At 34.3% G+C, this 22185-nt stretch overlaps 1 long non-coding RNA gene across 1 annotated transcript; it reads left to right on the forward strand.

Annotated features, from left to right (window-relative positions):
• Nucleotides 1-7483: 7483 nt before the first annotated feature.
• Nucleotides 7484-8347, forward strand: LOC120136555. Its single transcript, XR_005517351.1, has 2 exons — nt 7484-7825; nt 8099-8347. It is a non-coding gene; the product is annotated as an uncharacterized LOC120136555 (long non-coding RNA).
• Nucleotides 8348-22185: the final 13838 nt, after the last annotated feature.

Consider the following 22185-nt stretch of genomic DNA (forward strand, 5'->3'; position numbering starts at 1 on the left):
TATAAGCCTGGCACATTTCACGTAACGGCTAAATTTAATGGCAGGCACTTAAACGTCAGAAATGTTAGGCACCTGTTTTTAACGAGAAATTCTTTAGACACGTAAAGTTAACTTTGGGTATAGTTAGGACACTTATTTTTGTATTAAGGCTTTTATAAAAGAAAGAACAAATACAACCGATCTCTTTCGTTGGTCTTATAAGATGAGTTATTAGATCTCTTAATCAAAGTCATAAATTCAAATTCTGACTTTGTGAATAAAGAAAATTGGATTGCGAGAATCGTCTCTATAATAGACTTTTACAGTATCCGATTTAAATTAATTAATTAATAAATTTAAAACAAGAGGTTATAAAAATAAGGGTAATCTATGTCAAATACCACTAACCTTTATGCTCGGGATCGAAAATGCCACTAACGTTTCAATTTTGCTAATTTTAGCACGGACGTTTATGTTTCACTTCAGTTTTGCCACTCTGTCGTTAATCCGTTAATGGCACGATGACATGGCATGGACGGGCCGTGACAGCGATGACATGGACAGTTTATTAAAACGACGTAGTCTTGCCAATGACTATTTGTATTCCTAAAACGGTGTAGTTTTATAGTTTTGTGTTTTATTATTCCCGAAACCCATTAAACAATTCATTAGTATTCCAAAAAAAATTAAAACTTTGCATTGGTTTCCCAAATACAACCCATCAGATGAATGAACAGAAGTTTTCATGCATTTCGTTCATTTGTATTCCAAAAGAGTCTAAAAATTCTCTCTGACTGAAAAAAGATTTCCTTCATTTCATCTGTTACTGTAAAAGAAAAATGAAGAAACGATTCTTGCGATCGAAAGGAATGGCGAGCATGAAATACGGTAATGGCGTTTGAAAAACCACTGACATTTTTTTAGTTTTTTTTTTTTGAAATACTTTTAGGTATTTTTTGAAATACTTTTAGGTTTTTTTTTATAAAAACACTCTATCTCTAAGTATTTGTTGTTTTCTTCGTTAATTATGTAACTTAAATATGGTTTTATTTCTGTTGTTGTATTCTAAAAGAGTCTAAAAGAATTGATAGTGTTATGACTTTTATTTCTGTTTTTGAAATATGGTTTTATTCATGTTGTTGATTTCCCACATAATTTTTATTCCACTGCATATGACTGTATTGAACGAATAGTTATTGTATTCCAAAAGAACTGACAGTGTTTTATACCGGTGCATATCAATGTAATTATTTGTTGTATTCCAAAAGAGTCTAAAATATGATTGTTGTTGCTTTCCCACATGATTTTTATGTTGGTTCCTATGACTGTATTGAATGAATAGTTTATCATATAAATGTATATTGGTGGATGTTGGCTATTTTTAAACCTTTTTATGGTCGGTGGTTGTTGCATCAAATTTGATGCATGTATGATTAATTGTTCTAAAGTTGTCATCAATGGTGGTCCCAAATTTTAGTTTTTTACAAGTCATATGCTTGCCCATCTACTGGTTTTGTGTACTTGTTTGCTATCAGCATTGTAAAAGTAGTGTAAGGGGACCACCAGTATTGTAAAGTAAATTTTTAATGCTAACTGATTTTTTAATGCATTTTGACAGGTAGGGAATCTGAATATTTCACAATTGTTATGCACCATGGTGGATTTATGGTAAATTCATCTGGTTTTAAATACATTGGAAAGGAGGTAAGTTTTATTAATATGTGCCATGTGGACAGTATGCATATGGCATTTGTTTTGGAAACAATCTGGGCATAAATTTACTGTTAAGCCATTAAGAACAGATTGTGATATCATTAGCATGTTAGAAGATATGCCAAGGAATAGGCACATTCATTTGTACTTAGAAGAAAATGAAGCAAACTTCTCGAATGAAACCATTGAAACCAGATATCAGAATGCAACTGAAACTCATGAAACTGTTATAACTGAAATGCATGAAACTCATGAAACTTATGAAACATTCATGACTGAGTTAAACTCTGAAGAAGATACAGAATATGTTGCTGATGACATTGATTCTTCTGTAAGTGATTTTGAATACAGTGAAAACGATATGAGTGAGGAAGAGGGGTCTGTACATGAGGTACATGTGGGAGTAGATTTTGAAAGAGATTTTAATGGGTTAAATAATAGAGATGAGGGAAATATTAATTCATCTTTGAATGATGAAAATGAAACTGATGGAGTAGATTCATTGCATACTGAAAATGAATCTGATTCTGAGTCCGACTCTTATGGTCGAGGAAAACATAGATGTCCTGAGTTTAACGATGAAACTGATATGGAAAACCCACAGTTTAAAGTTGGAATGATTTTTGGTGATAAGTTGAAGTTCAAAGAGGCTGTTAGGCAGTATGGGATTAAGAATAGGGTTGATGTCAGATTCAAAAGAATCGGCAGTGTTAGGGTGCATGTTGTTTGCAAGGAATGGTGTCCGTGGTATATTTGGGCAATCAAGGGTTGATCGAAAAGATGAAACAAACACCTCATGGCAGATTAAGTCTTATGTAGGAGATCATAAATGTTTGATGGGTTTTAAAAATAAAAATGCAACCTATAAGTGGATGGCTAAAACATATCTTGAAAAATTTAGGGCTAATCCTCAGTACCCAATTACAGCTTTAAGACAGGATGTATTAGAAGATTATGTGTATATAGTGTCATTGAGTAAATGCTTGAGAGCTAAGAACTTAGCTCTTGATATGGTCCTTGGGAGTCACAAGGGTCAATATTCAAAGATATATGATTATCTTGGAGAATTGAGGTCTTTTAATCCTAGAAGCATAACCATTCTAAAATTGGATAATAGGGTGTTTGAAAGAATGTACATATGTTTACAAGCATGCAAAGAAGGTTTCAAAGGTTGTAGACCTATAATTAGCATCGATGGTCGTCACCTTAAGGGAGGTACTCTTTTGGCTACTGTTGGTATTGATGGTAATGACAACATCTATCCAATTGCTTATGTTGTTGTTGAGAGTGAAAATGAATCATCTTGGACTTGGTTTCTTTTACTGTTGGCAAACTGATTTGGAGATTGAAACCTCCCATAATATCACATTTATGTCAGACAAACAAAAGGTAATTTTGATTTACCCTTTAATTATTTATTTTGGTCAGTTATGAACAATTTTTCTAATACTTTGCGTCTTGTTTTTTAGGGACTCTTTGAGGAAATGATGCATGTTTTACCTAATGCTAAGCATAGGACTTGTGTGAGACACTTGTACTCCAACTTTAAAAATAATGCTCAATTCAAAGGAAAGAACCTAAAGGATGCATTGTGGAAGGCAGCTAAAGCTACCTACAAAAAAGAGTTTAAAGATGCAATGGATGAACTGAAAGCATTATCAAAACCAGCCTTTGATTGGTTGCATGCAAAAGACCCTGCCCAATGTTCTAAATCTCATTTCTCCCCAAGGAGTAAATCAGACATGCTTCTCAGCAATTTGTCGGAGTGTTTTAACAAGGTAAAATGAATAAAATTATTTAAATATGATTATATTACAATATGATTCTAAGCCATTTTTTTGTTCTGTTACAAGATGATTCTGGAAGCTCGCGATAAACCAATTTTGACTTTAATGGAGATGATTAGGACCAAGATAATGGAAAATATTGCCAAGAAAAATGAAGTTGCAAACAAGTACACTGGAAGTTTGTGTCCGAGAATCCAAAAGAAAATTGAACTTGCAATTCAACAGTCCACTAGGTATTGTTAAACTATTTATTCTTACTAATTAGTATGTAATGTTAAGTTTGTTTCCAATTATAACTTTAAGTTATTTATACGTGATTCATTTTTATGTATAGGTGTTGGCCTACACACGTAGGAGGTGAAAATATCAAGTGTCTGCAGGACCATCTAACCAACATGCTATTGATTTAGAAAATTATTCTTGCTCATGTAGGAAGTGGGATCTTACTGGTTTGTATCAAGTGTCTTATGTTACAATATTGTTCTCATTTACTTTATTAATTTAACCACTTTTATTTCTTTCATTGATAGGAATCCCATGCATATATGTTGTTTTTGTAATGGTGTTAAATAATCAAAGGCCTGAAGCTTATGCTCACAACTCTTATTTTGTAACCACTCAGCGAGAAATTTATAGTCACTTCATTCAACCCATGAGAGGTCCCAATCAGTGGCTAACTGACACCACTTGTGAACCAGTTATACCACCAACAATTAGAAGACCACCAGGAAGACCTAAAAAAATAGGAGAAAGGAAGCGAATGAGCCTACAAATTCTTATGCTACAATTAGCAAGAAAGGTATGATGATGTATTACTCCAAGTGTGGTCAACCAGGACACAACCAAAGGTCCTTCAAAGGGATAGTTGGAGGCAACATGCCACCTAATTCCAACTCAACAAGGGAAACCAACGAAACAATGGTTGAATCAAAGCATATCCGGAGAAAACTACATGTAAATATTTCTTATTCTTTTTTAACCTTATATCACAATTACAATTATGTTTTGAGATTTTGGTACGCTTATGACTACAGGTTAGGAGAAGAACTACAACAACGATTACACCATCATCAAAGGCTGCAACATCACAAGCACCATCATCACAAGTTGCAACATCAAAGCACCATCATCATCACAAGTTGAGCCTTCATTTGTCTTTATTCCTACTCCAGGCCACACATTTTATACAACCAACCACCAAACAGAAAATGTAATGACAGTTAGATGGATGCCACCCTCACAAGAAGATGTGATTGCCAACCAACAATTAAGCCAGTTAAGCACTATAACCCAGACTTCCCAAGAAGACTGTCGAACTGTTTTTGCAAAACGACTAAGGATGTTATAGGTTGCAATTCTCCAACTTTATGTGGATGATTTCAGAACTTAGAAACTTGGGTTGATATTTTGGATTGAATACTTAAGTTTATGAACTATGTCTTTTGAACACATGTGTTTATTAACATTGATATTTTGTTTCATATTTTGCTGGGTTTTATAGGTTGATACTGTTTTAACTTAAGTGTTTATGTGCACTTTATGTTTTTGTACACATTTGTTGATTATCAACCACAACTCTAATTGAATGAAATTTATCATTCATGTTTGACATTTTAAAGATAAAAAAATTGTAAGCATCAAAGCACCAAATCACCAAGTTTTTTTAACAAGCAAAGCTCAACAATTAATTTTACAAAACCATATAACAAGCACCATCATTTTTAACAAGCACCAACCCGTTAATCCTAAAATTTTCACCCTCACTTTTTCGTCCCATTATAAACCAAAAGTACTATCATCACAAATTTCACCCTAAAATTTTATCTCCATCACCATTGTTTTATGCACCAACCCAATATAAACCCTAAAATAAAAAAACACTCCAATCAATTCTCTCATTCCTCCTCTTAATTTCAGTTGCTTTGATTTACTTCAACAATCCCACAAGAACAACGCGTGCTCGCGGAGTCATTGGAGGGTCAAACCAGTAGAAAAATCGACAACTATGTAGAACCAAACTCCCATAGTTTTTGCAGCCAAAAAATCTTCTCCCAAGATTATCATTGGACCATGATGTCCTCAGTTGAGTCGGATATCCACACCCACAGACTAGATATGCAAGAGATTGCTCCATTATTCTGCTTCTTCCACCGACGAACTTCTTCCTTCTTCCTATTTCTTCTGCTGCCGAAAATAAGAAGAGAAAGGAAGCAAATGGGGTAATTTAGGGTTAAATTGTGTATTTATATCACACAAAATACCAATCAAATGCCAACAACGATCCTATGTGGACTAAAAAACTTAAATAAACCGACCATGTCATCGCCGTCATGGCCCGTCCATGTCCTGACATAGTGTCGTTAACAGATTAATGGCGGAGTGATAAAATTGAAGTGAAACATAAACGTCCGTATTAAAATTGACAAAATTAAAATGTCAGTGATATTTTCAATCCCGGACATAAAAATTAGTGGTAATTAACATAGAATACCCTAAAAATAAATATACAAATGGGCAAAGACATGTATTCATGCACTGGAACTCAATGATTTGATAGCTTGAAATCATTTTCCATTAGCCTAAAATCTTATGCTTGGGAATACCAACGAGGAGCAAATCTTATGGGAGTGTGACACTATCTACCTTGTGGTCCCACATGTTTCCTCCCTTTTTATGGGCATGCCTCTGAACTACACGTCGATTCCTGGAAAGCGTGTGGACTACACTACGATTCATGTGGTGTTTGTCATGATTCCTGCGTCCAAACTACATTGCTGCATGGAGCAATCATTGTGCAGTAGTCAATAAACTTTTAAGAAATAACCTATTTAAATTTGAATCTATAAATTTGTTTAATATTTAAATCTATAAAAAAGTTAATTAACTTTTGAGAGATAGAAAAGAGAGAATCTTCATTACCCCACATGATTTCATGTTATATATATATATATATGATTCTATTATATATGTTGATCTCTTTTAATTTTATATTAATTTATAATTGTTGAAGGAGTGAAAATAGATAAATGAGAAAGAAAAAACGACCCACGAACTAACCTAACTAAACCCAAAAAACAAACAAGAACATATATAATTTTATCTCAGGAGTGCACAGAAATATTATATATATTATAAAAATAATATAATCATTTGTTTCTTTAGTTGTTGAACAACCTTATTTTAGTTTAATATATTTTTGTAGATTAATGAAAAGAGAAAGTTAGTAATGTCAATATAACTTCAATATGAAATTATGATTTTTTATCTTTATTTAAATTAAATTTCGTTTAATATATTTTAATTTGGCGTAATTTAATCTTTTTAGTGTTATCAAATATTAATATTATGTCCTTCATATCACTAATATAGTAAAAAAATTGTTGGTCAATAAATACAATTTTTCTAAAAGTCCCAATTACAAGTGTTTTAACCTTTTCGTTTAATAGTTTAGGTAAAAATTAATCTCGTCAAATTGAATAAGACTAAAAGATGATAAAATTTTCATATCAAATACATACCGATGTATTCTTAAGATTTCAAACTTGAATTTATTGAGTGATTTAGTAGTAAAATAGAATATTATTATACCTAGCAAACTCAAATTCGAGCAGTTATATTTTAAGTCTGGGTGAATACAATATAGTATATGTTCAAAGACTCTCAATTATATGATATTGAATGTTCATACAATATAGAATATGTTCAAAGACTCTCAATCATATGATATTGAATGTTCATACACTCCTGCATATGTGGTGCTCGAACCCGAAACCTTAAAATATAACAATAATTCTTTAATCAATGAAACCGTTTGGTTGATGCCGGAAATTATATCTTTAAGGTGTATGTTTTGAGCCCCTCAATCAAGCAAGCACGTCCATGAACCACGCCCCATGTGCTTTAGCCTCCCACAAAGGCAGCAAACCATCTTTTCATTTGTCCATATTTGCCTACAACCCTTTACCCTTACGTATGGCTTCTTTTCATTTATTTATTTCCCCAACCCATCCCTTCAACTACTATATATTAGCTACTTCACCATCTTGTGTTGGAGACATTGATAGAAGATCATAAGCTTGAAAAAAAACATGATGAAGTTGAAGTCAAAGAGGTTTTTGCAGAGGCAGCTTTAGGTTTGGCAATGGAGGAAATGGTGGTGAAAAGGGATGTGCAAACAACAGCAATATTATTAGTGAAATCAAATGGGAAGTTAATGGGAAGTTAGGCCTGGTGCGATGCTTATTCAAAGGAGAGAAACTAGTGGTTCAAGAGAAGGGATGATCACTATTGGAGTCTCAACAGTTTCTCAATTCATGATGTTTCCATTGAATCAACTTCCACTTTTTGTAAGCCCTTCTTATCTCCCTTCTTTTATATAAATAATCTGTCGTAGTTCGAGAAATATTTTGAGTATGTACATCACACATTAACAATACAAATTTTTAAACTCATCAAGTGATCTCAGTTAATGAAATTGTTATTCTTCTTTAAAATCATGGGTTCAAACAGTTACCTCCGTGGGTGTGTGTATCTCATTGATTTCTAAACCAATGAAAATTTAAAGTAAATATTCGAAAAATTCGGGTTATTGATTAAGTTTGTTGGGTACATTTGGTTAGGAGAATTAAAGTTGGTGTTGTCATTGATAACAAGCTTGGAGCCAAGAGAGCAGGGGGTATTATTTAAAGGGAAAGAAAGGGGAGATGATGAATATTTACACATGGTTGGGTAAAAGAAAAAGACAAAGTTCTTTTGTTTGAAGATCCAGCCATCAAAGAGGTGAAGAAGCTTCATAGATTGGCAGGAACCCAACAATTTGGAACCCCTTATTGCACAATAAGTGTATGACTATTTATTCAAAATAACAATTGTACTCACTAATCACCATGAAAAGTCCTAAAAATATGGGTGAAAGTGTTCTTTTTTAATGATTTTACTTTGATTAGATTATAGACTTGGGTTAATTGAAATATATATATATATATATATATATATATATATATATATATATATATATATATATATATGGGTGAAAGTGTTTTCTTTTTATGATTTTACTTTGATTAGATTGGTATCTTATTACACAATGTAAAACTCTTTTAGTTTTATATATATCTAGATAGGAATGGCAACGGTGCGGGTTCGGGGCGAGTTTTGCTCCCCCATCCCTGTCCCCGAAATGAATCCCCGTTTCCCGACGGGTTTTTTATCGGGGCGCCCCGTTGGGGATTTTTTTGCCCCGTCCCCGAACCCGACCTAAAATGTTGTACCCGAACCAACCCGATCCCGAGAAAAACCGAGCAACCGTAGTTTTCATAAAAAAATATAAAAAATGATCACAAAAACTGAAAAATTAGTCTACATGATTTACAATTCAAACCCAATTCTAATTAATTGTCTACACTCCAAAATAAAACACAAACATAATTAAATACAAACTTCTTCCGATATTCAAATCATACAATAAAGAATCGAAGACTAAAGCAGTGAAGCTTACTTGCCGTAGGAATAGAAAATACAAAGGGGAAAGTGGAAACTGAGAAACCTAGGTTAAATGTTTTGTTTGTATTATATATAATTAATATAAAATATATAAAATATTATATTATATATATATATAATTGGGGTGGGGCGGGGTAGGGATACCTTGCCCCGAACCCAAAAAATCCTCAAATTTTATCCGATACCCGACCGGATATTATTCAAACCCGACCTAACCCGAACTTAGTCGGGTTTCGGGTTTCCCCGTCGGGTTCGGGTCATTTGTCATTCTTATATCTAAAACCATTAGATAAGTGAAAATATATGACTGAGATTAACGTAAAAAATAAGAAGATAATCACTAGACAAAAAAAACAATGAGTTAATTTTATTATCTATTTTCACTCATCCAATAGTCCAAAATATGTATAAAACTAAAAGAGTTTTACATTGTAAAAGTATATCTTAATCGATACATATTTTGCTTTACCAATACAAATGTTTACATTTTGTGATGCTTTGGAAATGAAAATGAAGATCTTGTTTCCTGAAAGTTTGATGAATGTTAGAACACGATACTTATAGGGATGTATGTTCATCTATTGTCAAATAGCTGAGAGTCTTTCGAATATACAATACCTTCTATTCACCCAAAATAATAAAAAATAGAATATTTGTTTTTTATTTGCAAAAGAGTGTATCTTAGATTAAATTAAAAGGTAAATTACACGTTTAGTACCTTAATTATTATTTTTGTTCCATTTTGGTATCAAATTTTATTTTTAAAATCATATCTAACATTAATCTAGGTTTCAATTTAGTGTCACATCGTTAAAAATTAACAGAATTATTGATGTCGCATTGTTTATATTTTTTCAATGACGATGACATTATCTTATGGTGACACCTTTAAGTTTTTAACGGTAATGTACTAAAATAAAACCTAAACTAAATGTTAGGTATGCTTCTAAAAATAAAAATAAAATTTAGATACTAAAATAGAACAAAAATAATAGTTTAAGTATTAAACATGTATTTTATTTTAAATTAAATAGTGAAAAGATTCATTTTGTACATTTAACATATTTCAATAATATACTTTGTACATTATTTAGCAAAATGGGTAGTAAGAATCACCCTTATAATAGATTTTTGTAAATTATTTAAATTAATTCAATAGATAAAATACTAGTTATTAATTCAAAAAAATTAAGAAAAAATAAAAATGTAAAGAGGAAATTCTTTGAGGAATAAATCAACCGTTGCATTAGAGAGCTTCAACAACCCAGCCAACCATCATTGCCATTCATCCCTTATAAAAAAATTAGTTTATCAAATATAAAATCTCAAAATTAAAAGTTAATACGAATTTACGACCTTAGCGGTTAAATAGATAGTTGCTAATAATAAAGGTGTTGGAATCAAATATTATATCGACAAGGGCATTTGAGATGTTCATTGTCAAATAATTGAAGGTCTTTCGAATTGTCCTATTTAATCGTTGACTCTAGATGCTCTTTTAGTCTTGTAATAGTAAGGATTCACATCTCTTTAATTCCTCACTTTGATCAAAGTGTCTCTCAGTATGTCTGAAACTGTTTCTGGTTAATAGCATCTGTTCGGTTAGGCTCAAATCGATCATATCAAACATCTTTTACCGGAGAAACATGGCGGCGGTGCGATTGGTATCGACAAGTACAGTCCACGCTGCAGATAACTAGTCATCATGTGGGAGGATTGAGCTAAATCCATGGGATCTTCGGCTGCTTCAAATAGGGTACATCCAAAAGGGATTTGTTTTCTCCATACCAATGCAAGATAAGGACAAGCTGATCCATCACTTAAGAACCTCTCTCTCGGACGCCCTACACCATTTTTCGCTGGTGACGGGTGAACTCGCAACAACCCGACATGAAGACGATGACACCGTTTCCTTTTTCGTAGACTGCAACGATGCCGGTGCCTTGTTTGTACATGCTGCAACCGATGGAGTAATAGTATCTGACATCGTTAAGACCGTTTACGTTGCGTTTGTTGTTCACTCGTGTTTCACGTTGAACGGAATTAGTAACTACGAGGGTATCACCAACCCTTTACTAGGGATACGAGTAACTTATCTTGTGGATGGTATATTTCTCAGTTGCAGCATTAATCATATCGCGACGGATGATACATCGTTATGGCATTTCCTTAATTCGTGGTCCGAAATTTTAGAGGTTCGATTAACTTATCGAGCCCCCTATTTTCCGACCTTGGATTCCAGAGGGTATGTGTCATCACGTTTCTGCGGGGAACCCGTTAAACTTAAAAAATGGATTTCCAGAGGAAAGGCGATGAAATATGATTTAGAAAATAATTTGATTTTGGAGTCAGCGCCAACCATTCAGTTAGGTAGTTGGAAACTTAAATGATAAAAAATGGTCTACGTTTTACCAAAGATTCGTTTTTAAGAGTTCGGGAGTTGGTTACGTGCGAGGAAGGGTTAGCACCCCACAATGCCCAAATTTTGTACCTAAATTATTATATGTTGTTTAAATATTAGGAATTACAAATTCGAAAATATATTTAAATTACGATTCTTTTATTTATTCAAATTTATTCAAAAAAATGTCAATTTACGGATAATTAATGTCATTTCGTGTGAACAATCTTCGGGAAAGCACTTCATTTGCAGTTAGGAGACTTTCCCACATATTCCCCTCACAGCAGACATTATTTCCCAATTTTTGCAAAGATAAAATAAAATAAAACAAAATAAAGATGAAAACTATAAAAAAAAATACGTGAAATAAATAAAAGTAGAACAAAGAGAATTTATCGAATATAAAATACACATTTATGCTAAAAATCCTCAAAAATATACCTTCCCTTTAGTTGGGAGATATCTTTGTAGATTTCCCTCACATTGAAATTTTTCCATTTTTTGTATATTAAAACAATGATGATTGGAAACATGCAAAATAAAAACATTTACAATAAATAGAGATAAGCGTATTTATTTACATATTGTAGATACTTGATTTGTCCGGGTCTAAGTCACAGCAGACCCGAAGCAATGCAGGCCTAAAGAAGAACCTAACTCGTTGAAGGCCCAGTTCAAGCCCAATGACCCAGCAGTATTATCATCCAAGCCTCTAGTCCACATGAAGTCCTGGAAAATCGAAAAAAATTATCAGGAGTTAACCAAAACAAAGTGGTGAAGAGGTCGATTTTAAAAAATTTAACCACTGGAAACTAAAAAGGGAGAAAGAAAAACACGAAAAAAAGGAAAAAAACGAGGAGGGAGATATCAACCATCGGCCATCACGAGAAGAAAAAGAAATGAGAGAATCAGAGACCATATTTTTCCTCCATTCGTTGTTTTGTTTTACACAACAGAGAAGCAAATACAAAATAGTGAGTGTAAACAACATTCTTTCCCCTTGTATTCAAAAATCAAATAGTGTAAGAACATCCATTTTCGGAAGGAAGCAATATAACAAGCAACACACCATTTTCTCTAGCAATCCAACAACAGAAGCAATCCAAGCAGTCCATAAACAGGTTATTATTTTTATTTATTTTTCTAAATAATAATCAATATCACATGTTTTGAAACAAATAGAAGTAAAGAGATAAGTTAGTTTCATTTTACCTGTGTCTGTTTCGGGTCTCAATCGGAGTTGGCACTAGTCGTAGCTTATGTAGTCGTCGGTTTACAGCATAGTATATTCTCTCGAATGAGGGAAGTTTATTTATGTATATGGTGGTTGGTCTCTTCGTCGGTGTACGGTAGTTTCGCCGAAGTAAGTGTTGGGTTTTGGAATCGAACTCGTCGGCTTTAGAAGTTAGGGGTCAATTTAGTGAGTTTTAGCCTCGGGTTTGTAGCGTAGAGAGAAAACTAAAGAGTTTGGGTTGGTTTAGGGTCTTACCCAGTGGTTGAACGGCGGTCGTTTGGTGTGTAGAAAGCCTGGCCGAGAGTTGGACAAGGAGAGAGCTAAGCGGCAGAGGTGAGATTAGTTTAGGTTAGTTTTCATTTAGGTTTTATATTAAGTTTATGGGTAAATTAAGTTTTAGCCACTGATTTTGTTTGGTAAAATCATAATTCCAGTCCCACAAAAGTTGCATGTTTTCACGTTTAAATCATGGATTTGTGTTTTTTTTTATTAAACACTAGTTCGTAAATATTATATATATATTTTTATTGAATATGTTTTAGTTATTATATTGTTTTTGTGTATTACAGCATGCGGTTAATTTATATATTACAACATAAATGGATTACAACATGCGTTTAACATATATATTATATTATTAAATATGTGTATGTAATTTTGTTATGAATATGTTACTTTGCATGATAGCTCTTTATTTAATCTTCAATGTATATGTGATCGTATGACATCTTTTCTGCACAAATTGTATGATACCCTCGTGTGCATAACTCGACTTATAAATACATAATCGGACTAAGGGTAATACCCCTTTAATTTAAAATTGTCTTGAGTGGCTTGTCTTAACTCATTAGAGGGTCGTTTTGATGATTTTAAATTAAAATATCATGGAAGTGAAACCTAAAAATTGATTCGTTACTTAAAATTTGGGAACGAAAGAAAAGGAAATGTTCAGTTATTTAAAATTTTCGAGAAAAGGTTGCTACAACTCATCTAAGATCTGGTCTCAATATTTCTAAATAATCGAACATTTATTATCTTTCTAAAACGACTCAGTAATTTTAACTTAATCTATTTGGGTGCTTTTGAATGTTGTAAAATTCATATTTGTTGTTTTATGGGATCAAAATCAAATTAAGTTCGAATTTGTAAAGTTCATTGCAAAGACGTTAATTAATCAACTAGGTACCGATTTAGGGCATTGTGGGGGTGCTAATCCTTCCCCATGCATAACCGACTTCCGAACTCGATTTTGGTAACGCATACTCCAACTTGTTGTTTTAATTAAAATTAATTTTTATTTAAAATGACAAAACGTTTGGGTGCCCAATAACACCCTAATCAAATATTGGTGATGACTCTACGAACCGTTTTTATCGTTAAGGAAATCCAATTTTTTTTGAAATGAGAGGTTTTTTAAATCACTTTTTTTAATTAAAAATTAACCAAAATAGAATGAATTAAAAATGATGTGGTTTTTAAAATCTAACTTTTAAGGAAAAATCATTTCGACAGCTTGGCGACTCTGCTGGTGACATTTTTTTAGAGAGTCAGACCGATAGTCGATTAATTAATTGTCTTTGCAATTGAAAGTTATAAATTCATTTTAATTTGGTTTTTGATCCCTTGTTTGGTTTTAAATAAGTTTTGTTTGCATTTTGATTTGTAGTTCGATTAACCAATAAATAATTGTACTAATCTGTTGCTAATGGTTTCAGATTAATTTTGTGAATTAGGAATTGATTTTAGTTTTTTATTATTGTGTGTTTTTTTGCTTTTCCTCACACACAGCACAGTTGCATTATCATGACATGAGCTAAAACCCCGCTATATCCTATTTAAGTAGGAGTGAGAGACTATGCCCTCGTGTGGTTTTCACCTCGTATGGGATAGTGGATCGCTCCTGGAGCTCACGCCTTATGGTCCTCGTGATGGTATTTACCTCCGCACAGACATAAGGAGATGTGTTCCCTCGAAATTGAACTTGATCCCTAAAGCCTGTGATGGGCTAGGATTGAGGGTTTGGTAGCCCAAAGGGGCACCGACAAGGACAATTCGAGAATTTATTACTTTAGAACCGAACACAGCATATAGTGAACATAGAGCCTGAACTTAGGTTGAGCCTAACCTGAACCTTAAGAATCCCGTGAGGATGGTACACAAGGAAAAGCTTTTTCGAGTCATTTATTTTCGTTGTTCGAATAAATGCATGCGAACTAGTTATCATGCGGTTAGGTTTATTTTTCGAATAAGCATGCGAATTAGATATCATGCGGTTAGGGTTTTTATGTTCAAACGAAGCATGGGGGAGATATTATGTTGGGTAGGATCTGATAAAGCATGATTGGGTGGCCAGCATGTGTGGGTAGGATTCTTTAACAAATTATTATCCCAACGTAATTCTTAATGTTTACTAACCGATCTTTTGTTGTCTTTGCTTTATTTCTTTTTGTTTTGCATTGTACTATCCATTTCATGGTGTTGATTTGGGATTGATGTCCATATAGAAGGCTAGTAATATGGAACGAAAGGTTCAGAAAGAGATTGAAGACAATGTAGATGTTTTGAGGTGGTCGAAACAGTCCCAGCTGACCAACAGAGATAGTGAGATGTCGGATACGTATCGGAGTTATTTGGTTACACTCACATCAATGTACATCAGAATGATCTGAGTGAGTTAAAAGAGGTATGGGGAAGATGGGCAGTAGCCGATAAGGAGATGTTTTATCAGTTGTATGGCGTATTCCTTATCTTTTGGATGTTCCTATTGACCGGAATCTGTTTAGAGCATTGGTGCAGTTCTGGAATCCAGCTTATAGCTGTTACACATTTGGCAGAGTGGATCTGACACCAACAATAGAGGAGTATCAAGCTTTGGTCCGTTGTCCGAGGTCCCAAATGGAAAAAATATATACCAAGCTGCCAGTCACTCTTTCATTTAAGAAGAAATTACTATTGATGACTGTAATGAGCGAAGATTGGGTAGTCAAAACATTAAGAAGAAAGGAGACAGTGAGTGCATCTCTTGGGCTGCTCTAAAAGAAGTAATTGATCGTCACCCTAACAAGAGAAAGAAGCTTGACCTGTTTTCTCTAGGGATTTATGGGCTCGTTATTTTTCTGAAGGTGCTAGGATATGTAGATGTATCAGTCATTGACCTGTTCGAAAGATTAGACAAGCATGTGGATCTTGTTCCAGCCATTCTAGTTGAGATTTCCGTTCTTTGAGTTCTTGTAGACGCGAGGGAGAATGATGCTTTATAGGGTATGCGTCTTTGTTACTAGTATGGATTCTTAGTCATTTCAAACACGTTGAAAGGGCACCAGGATGAGTGTTTCTAGATGGGTTATCACCTTTGAGGATTTCCTTTCTAAATAATTGTCTGGAGGCTTCACCGAAGAAAAATGGATGGTCATCTTCAATGATATAAGGGAAAGTGATGTCTTTTGGAGAGCTTCGTGGAATGTATCTTCGGATATACTTTACAGATGTGAAGAGCGATATTGAGTTTTTTTGTCAGGTATATGGGGTTCTGTCAGGTATGCACCACTGTTAGTTTCCAGATAGTATGGTTTAAGGCAGTTCATTCCAGTCACATGGGACTTGGTAAGGTCGGATTTTGCATTCAAAAGATCAATATAAGGGTAAAGTTAAAGGGGTTGCTGAGGCCTGGAAGCAAACTTGTCGTGTGAATCTGTTCACGTATGATCTCGAGTTATCTCAAGAGTATGAGCACTGGAGAAGCGATCAAGTAAATGACAACATCCTGATGGTGAATCCTGAAAACATTCAACCTGTGGAAGAACAGTTGAGAATGGTGTCATCTCCATTAGAGTTAGCTACGCGTGATTTCGAAGCAGAAAGGAACAATAGAGAATGACTTTACAGAACTAGAGGATGAAGTGTATCAAAAAGGATTGGAGATTGATATTCAGAAGAGTAGATGGATCGAATTGAAAAAGTGGAGAAGCAACTTCGGCTAGAATTTGACGATCTTCAGTCAACTTATCAGCGAATGGTAAAAGCTCAGACAGCTTCTAGCTCAAGTAAGTCATATGTCGAATGGAGACAAGAAGTGGCGAGCCTCAAGAGAGTAGCCGGAGAGTCAAGAAGAGCTCAAACAAAGCAGGCACCAAGTTAAGATTTTATCGAAATAAAAGAGTTCTTTAGAGCAGCGGTTACAAGAGAGTCAAGCCCGCATTGAGAAGTTGAAGAGGAAGATTTTAAGTTTAGAGGTTGCATTACGATGATACCGAAGCAGGGAAGGTAGCTCGAGCCATGGGGAGATTGACAGTTTGAAAAAACAAGTGAGTCAACTTGAGGCTATGGTTTAGGATTTTCAGAGGCAAGCAAGTGAGTTATCGATAGTTCCTTATGAGGGGGCTATACAGTGGCGTTTTATGGGAGCAAGCTCATGCGAGAGTTAAGCAAAGAGATGACCTTATTTCTTGTTAACTAGGACACGCGCGGGAAATAGCTCAATATTTGGTCAATCTATCTGAGAAAGCTACTGATGTAAGTGAAGAACTGGATCCTGAGGCTAAAGAAAACCAGAAGATTATGGAGTTGATAGCACATGTGCAGTAAATAGGAGAAATGGTGTAGATTTATTTGTGATATATTTCAACTTTGTAATTGAACGTCGTTCCTAATATAAAGAGTTGTTCTAAGGAATCGTTCCAGGATCAACACCTTGCATTTTGCATATGCGTTTTTATTTTTTGCAATGCATTTAAATTTAAATTTTTGCATCACATTTTATTCATTCATAATCATATAGTTTATATTCATTAATAAAATATCAACATTAACAAAATGGCATATGTTTCAAGGGAATTCAATGAATAATGAGGTGATGGTTGAGAATGCCTTAGGAATTTAGGCATTAATGTTATAATTGATGATGAGTTTGGAGAAATGAGAGCTACGGGCATTTACCATGCACCGCCGGGCTTCGTGTTGAACAATTAGACCACGAAAGAACTGTCTATAGTTTACAAATCTTTTACAGAGTAATGCACTGTAACTTTCTCCCTGTTGTTCATACCCTGGGGCAATAGGTGATTTTATGTAAAGGGTTAAGTTGTTTGTTTTTGCTTACTTTCAATAAAAGATGCATTCAGTTAGTTCAAAATGGAAAACATTCTCCCACGCATTTTTTCATTCTTTGTTGTATATATGTATGTATTATTTTTTCTATTTATTTATATGGGAAAAGATCCTCCCGTATGTATATATGTATATATATCTTCTCTTTCGTTATTCTTTCAGGAACTCAGATATCAATAATATGAATGCTAATAACCCTGACCCAAAGATTAATTTCGAGAAGCCTATATGTCAAGGGGAAATCAAAGATTATGATGATGATGAGGGATGTGAACTACCTTCTGAATTGCTGAAAATGGTGGAAAATGAAGATAAACAGATTCTGCCTCATAAAGAGCCTACTGAGATTTTAAATTTGGGGACGGATGAAGATAAGAGATAAGTAAAGATTGGTACCACTTTGTTGTTGGAGGACGACATGATTTGATAGAATTGCTTCAGGAATACAAGGATGTGTTTTCTTGGTCATACGAAGACATGCCAGGCTTAGGTACAAAATTGGTTGTCCATAAACTGCCGATAAAGCCTGAATGTAAGCCGGTACAGTAAAAACTGAGAAGAATGAGACCCGAGATGCTGCTCAAAATTAAAGAAGAATTGAATAAACAATTTGATGTATGGTTTATTAAAGTGGCTAAATATCCTGAGTGGGTAGCGAATATCGTCCCAGTACCGAAGAAGGACGGGAAAGTTCGAATATGTGTCGACTACAGAGATATCAACCGAGCTAGTCCAAAGGATAGTTTTCCTTTGCCACATATAGACACTTTAGTGGATAATACTGTTGGAAATTCTTTGTTCTATTTTATGGATGGTTTCTCTAGCTATAATCAAATCAAGATGAACCCTGAAGATATGGAAAAAATGACGTTTATTACCATGTGGGAAACGTTTTGTTATAAAGTAATGCCGTTTGGATTGAAGAACGCAGGGGCAACATATCAAAGGGCCATAGAGACGTTATTTCACGACATGATGCATAAAGAAATAGAAGTTTGTGTCGACGATATGATTGTCAAAGCCAAGACAAAGGAAGAACACATTGGGAATTTGAGAAAGCTCTTTAAAAGACTAAGAATATGCCAGCTAAAACTCAACCCAAATAAATGTACTTTTGGGGTGACATCTGGAAAACTTTTGGGATTTGTAGTGAGCCAAAAAGGAATTGAAATATATCCAGATAAAGTAAAAGCCATTCAAAATTTATCACCCCCAAGAACATAGAAAGAGGTTAGAGGATTTTTGGGGAGGTTGAATTATATAGCTAGGTTTATTTCACAGTTGACTGAAAAATATGATCCCATATTTCGCCTTCTTTGTAAGAATAACTCAGGGGAATGGAGTGAGGATTGTCAAAAAGCTTTTGGAGTAGTGAAGAGATATCTTTCAAGTACTCCAATCTTAGCGCCACCCATCTCAGGCAAACCCTTGATCCTTTATTTATCATTTTATGAAAATTCAACGGGTGTGTGCTGGGGTAATGTGATCAAAATGAGAAGAAAGAGAGGGCTATCTATTATCTCTGTAAGAAGTTCACTGAATGTAAGACTAGATACTCACCAATTGAAAATTTGTGTTATGCTTTAGTATGGGCTACCCGAAGGCTTAGGCAATATATGTTATATCATACTACTTGGCTTATATCCAAGCTTGATCCTCTGAAGTTTCTAATGGGCATTCCTGCATTATTTGGAAGATTATCTCGTTGGCAAATCCTATTGTCTGAATTTGACATCCAGCATGTAAACCAGACAACAATTAAAGGAAGTGCTATAGCGGAATTCATTGCAAGCATGACTTCGAAAGAATATGGACCGTTGACTTTGATTTCCCAAATGAGGATTTAATGGCTATTTCGGTGGAAGAAGCAATTACATCCACTAGTAAATATTGGAAATTGAACTCGATGGTGCTTTAAATGCTATGGGACATGGAATTGGGGCAATTTTGGTCTCACTAGAGGGAGAGCATTATCCTTTCACCAGTGGGCTTAATTTTGATTGTACAAACAATATGGTTGAATATAAGCTTGTGTTTTGGGTCTTAGAGCTGATGTTGAATGCAAAGTAAAAATACTCAAGGTATATGGGGATTCAGCTTTGGTAATCTACCAGCTCAGGGGAGAATGGGAGACAAAAGATCCCAAGCTTGTATAATATCGTAAGTTGGTTATGGAATTTGCTGAAGAATTTGAAGAAGTAACTTTCAATTACCTCCCCAGGGAAGAGAATCAAATGGCAGATGCCTTGGCCACACTAGCAACATTATTTAAGATGAACGAGCATTTAAATATGACGCCTATTGAAATGAAGGCTTATGATTATCCATCCCATTGTTTTAATATTGAAGAAGAAGATGATGGAAACCCCTAGTATTATGATATCTTCCAATATATAAGGTATCAGAGTTATCCAAAATAGGCCACTGAGAATGATAAGTGAACCATTAGAAAAATGGCATCAGGGTATGTTCTTGATGGTGAGACTCTATACAAGAAAAGCCGGGATCAGGTCTTGTTAAGGTGTGTGGACATGAAAGAAGCCAAGTTGATTCTTGAAGAAGTGCATAAACGAATATATGGTACCCATGCTAATGGACATGTACTGGCTAGACAGATTATGAGATTTGGGTATTATTCATCAACTATGGAAACTGATTGTATTAATTGTGCCTGAAAATGTCACAAATGTCAGATTTATGAGATAAGATACATACTCCTCCTCATCGTTGCATGTAATTACAGCTCTGTGGCCATTCTCAATGTGGGGCATGGATGTTATTGGACAAATTTCACCCAAAGCTTCAAATGGTCATCGCTTCATTCTGGTAGCTATAGATTACTTCACCAAATGTGTAGAAGCAGCTTCCTATGCAAATGTTATCCAGTGATGATATGTAAATTCTTAAAGAAGGAGATCATTTGTAGATATGGTTTACCAGAGAGGATTATCTCCGATAATGCGTTGAATTTAAACAATAAGATGATGGACTCGGTCTGTAAGCAATTCAAAATAAAGCATCATAATTCCACCACTTATCGCCCAAAGATGAATGGGGCAGTAGAGGCGGCTAATAAGAACATCAAAAGGCTCATAGAGAAAATGACCGAGACTTATAAGGATTGGCATGAGAAGTAGCCAATTGCTCTTTTTGCTTATCGAACTTCAGTACGAACGTCGACTGGGCAACTCCATTTTCTCTGGTATATGGGATGGAAGTTGTCCTACCTATTAAGGTAGAAATTCCCTCACTTCAGATTTTGTCAGAGGTGAAGCTAAATGAGGCAGAATGGGTACAAGCTAGGTATGACCAATTGAATTTGATTAAAGAAAAGAGATTGAAAGCTATTTTCATGGTCAGATGTACCAGAAACGTATGATACGAGAACATGATAAGAAAGTTCTCCTTCGAGAATTCCATGAAGAGATTTGGTGCTAAGAAGGATTTTGCCTATTTAGAATGATTAGTGAGGAAAATGGATGCCCAATTGGGAAAGACCTTATGTTGTCAAGAAAGTTTTTTCTAGGGGAGCTCTAGTCTTAATTGAAATGGACGGATCGAATTACCCTATCCAATGAATTCCGATGATGTTAAGAGATATTTCGCTTGAACAAGAAATGAAAAAAAGAAAAAGAGAAAAATAAAAAATAAAATGATGAAAAAGGAAAAAAGAAAAAATGAAAAAATGAAAAAAATAATAAAAAATAATAAAAAAATAAGAAAAATTAAAAATGGAAGAAGAAATGAAAAAATGAAAAATGAAAAAATGATGAAAAAAGGAAAATAAAAGTGGGGTTCAAGATGAAAATCTGTAAAGGGCATCTTGAAACCAAAGGAGGTCTCAAGTTGAAAATCCGTAAATGGGCGACTTGAGTTTTGTTTAAATTCAGAATTCGTACGTAGTGGAGGTTCTGAATTGATTTTGGAAGTGGAAAGAGCTCATGATATGGGTACCAACAATGAGAGTTAGTGATTAAGGTTGAGACTAAAGATTAATGAGTCTCGATGAAAACAACCAGGAGAGAAATTGAATACACATGAGATTCAATGCTGGTTTAGGGCATCCAATAATAGGAGATTTTGGGGGTTCAGAAGTAGCTTCACACTTTTAAGCATCATTAATTTTGGAGATCCTTTTGACAAAAGCTACACTCGAATCTTTTTAACGACGTGCCAGTTCAAAAGCATTTGCATTATTTATATTTGAAGACGCCTACTCTTTTGTTATTTTACTGTTCAAGTTAAAAGTTTGTCATGTAGTTACCTAAAAATTCTCTGCCTTTATATAAATAAAGATATGTATTTTCTTGTTAATTTCCCTTTTGCAAGCATTTTATTTTGAAAGGTTAAAACATATGGTTTAACTTGAAGTGCATGAAATCATTTTGTATTATTGTGCAAAAGGTTTTGGGAAAATGCAGGTATTCTAAAGTGGACGATGGTCTTAATATATAAGCTTGTAT

The sequence above is a fragment of the Hibiscus syriacus genome, unplaced genomic scaffold, assembly GCF_006381635.1.
Source record: "Hibiscus syriacus cultivar Baekdansim isolate YM2019G1 unplaced genomic scaffold, ASM638163v2 tig00110633_pilon, whole genome shotgun sequence".
NCBI classification, from domain to species: Eukaryota; Viridiplantae; Streptophyta; class Magnoliopsida; order Malvales; family Malvaceae; genus Hibiscus; species Hibiscus syriacus.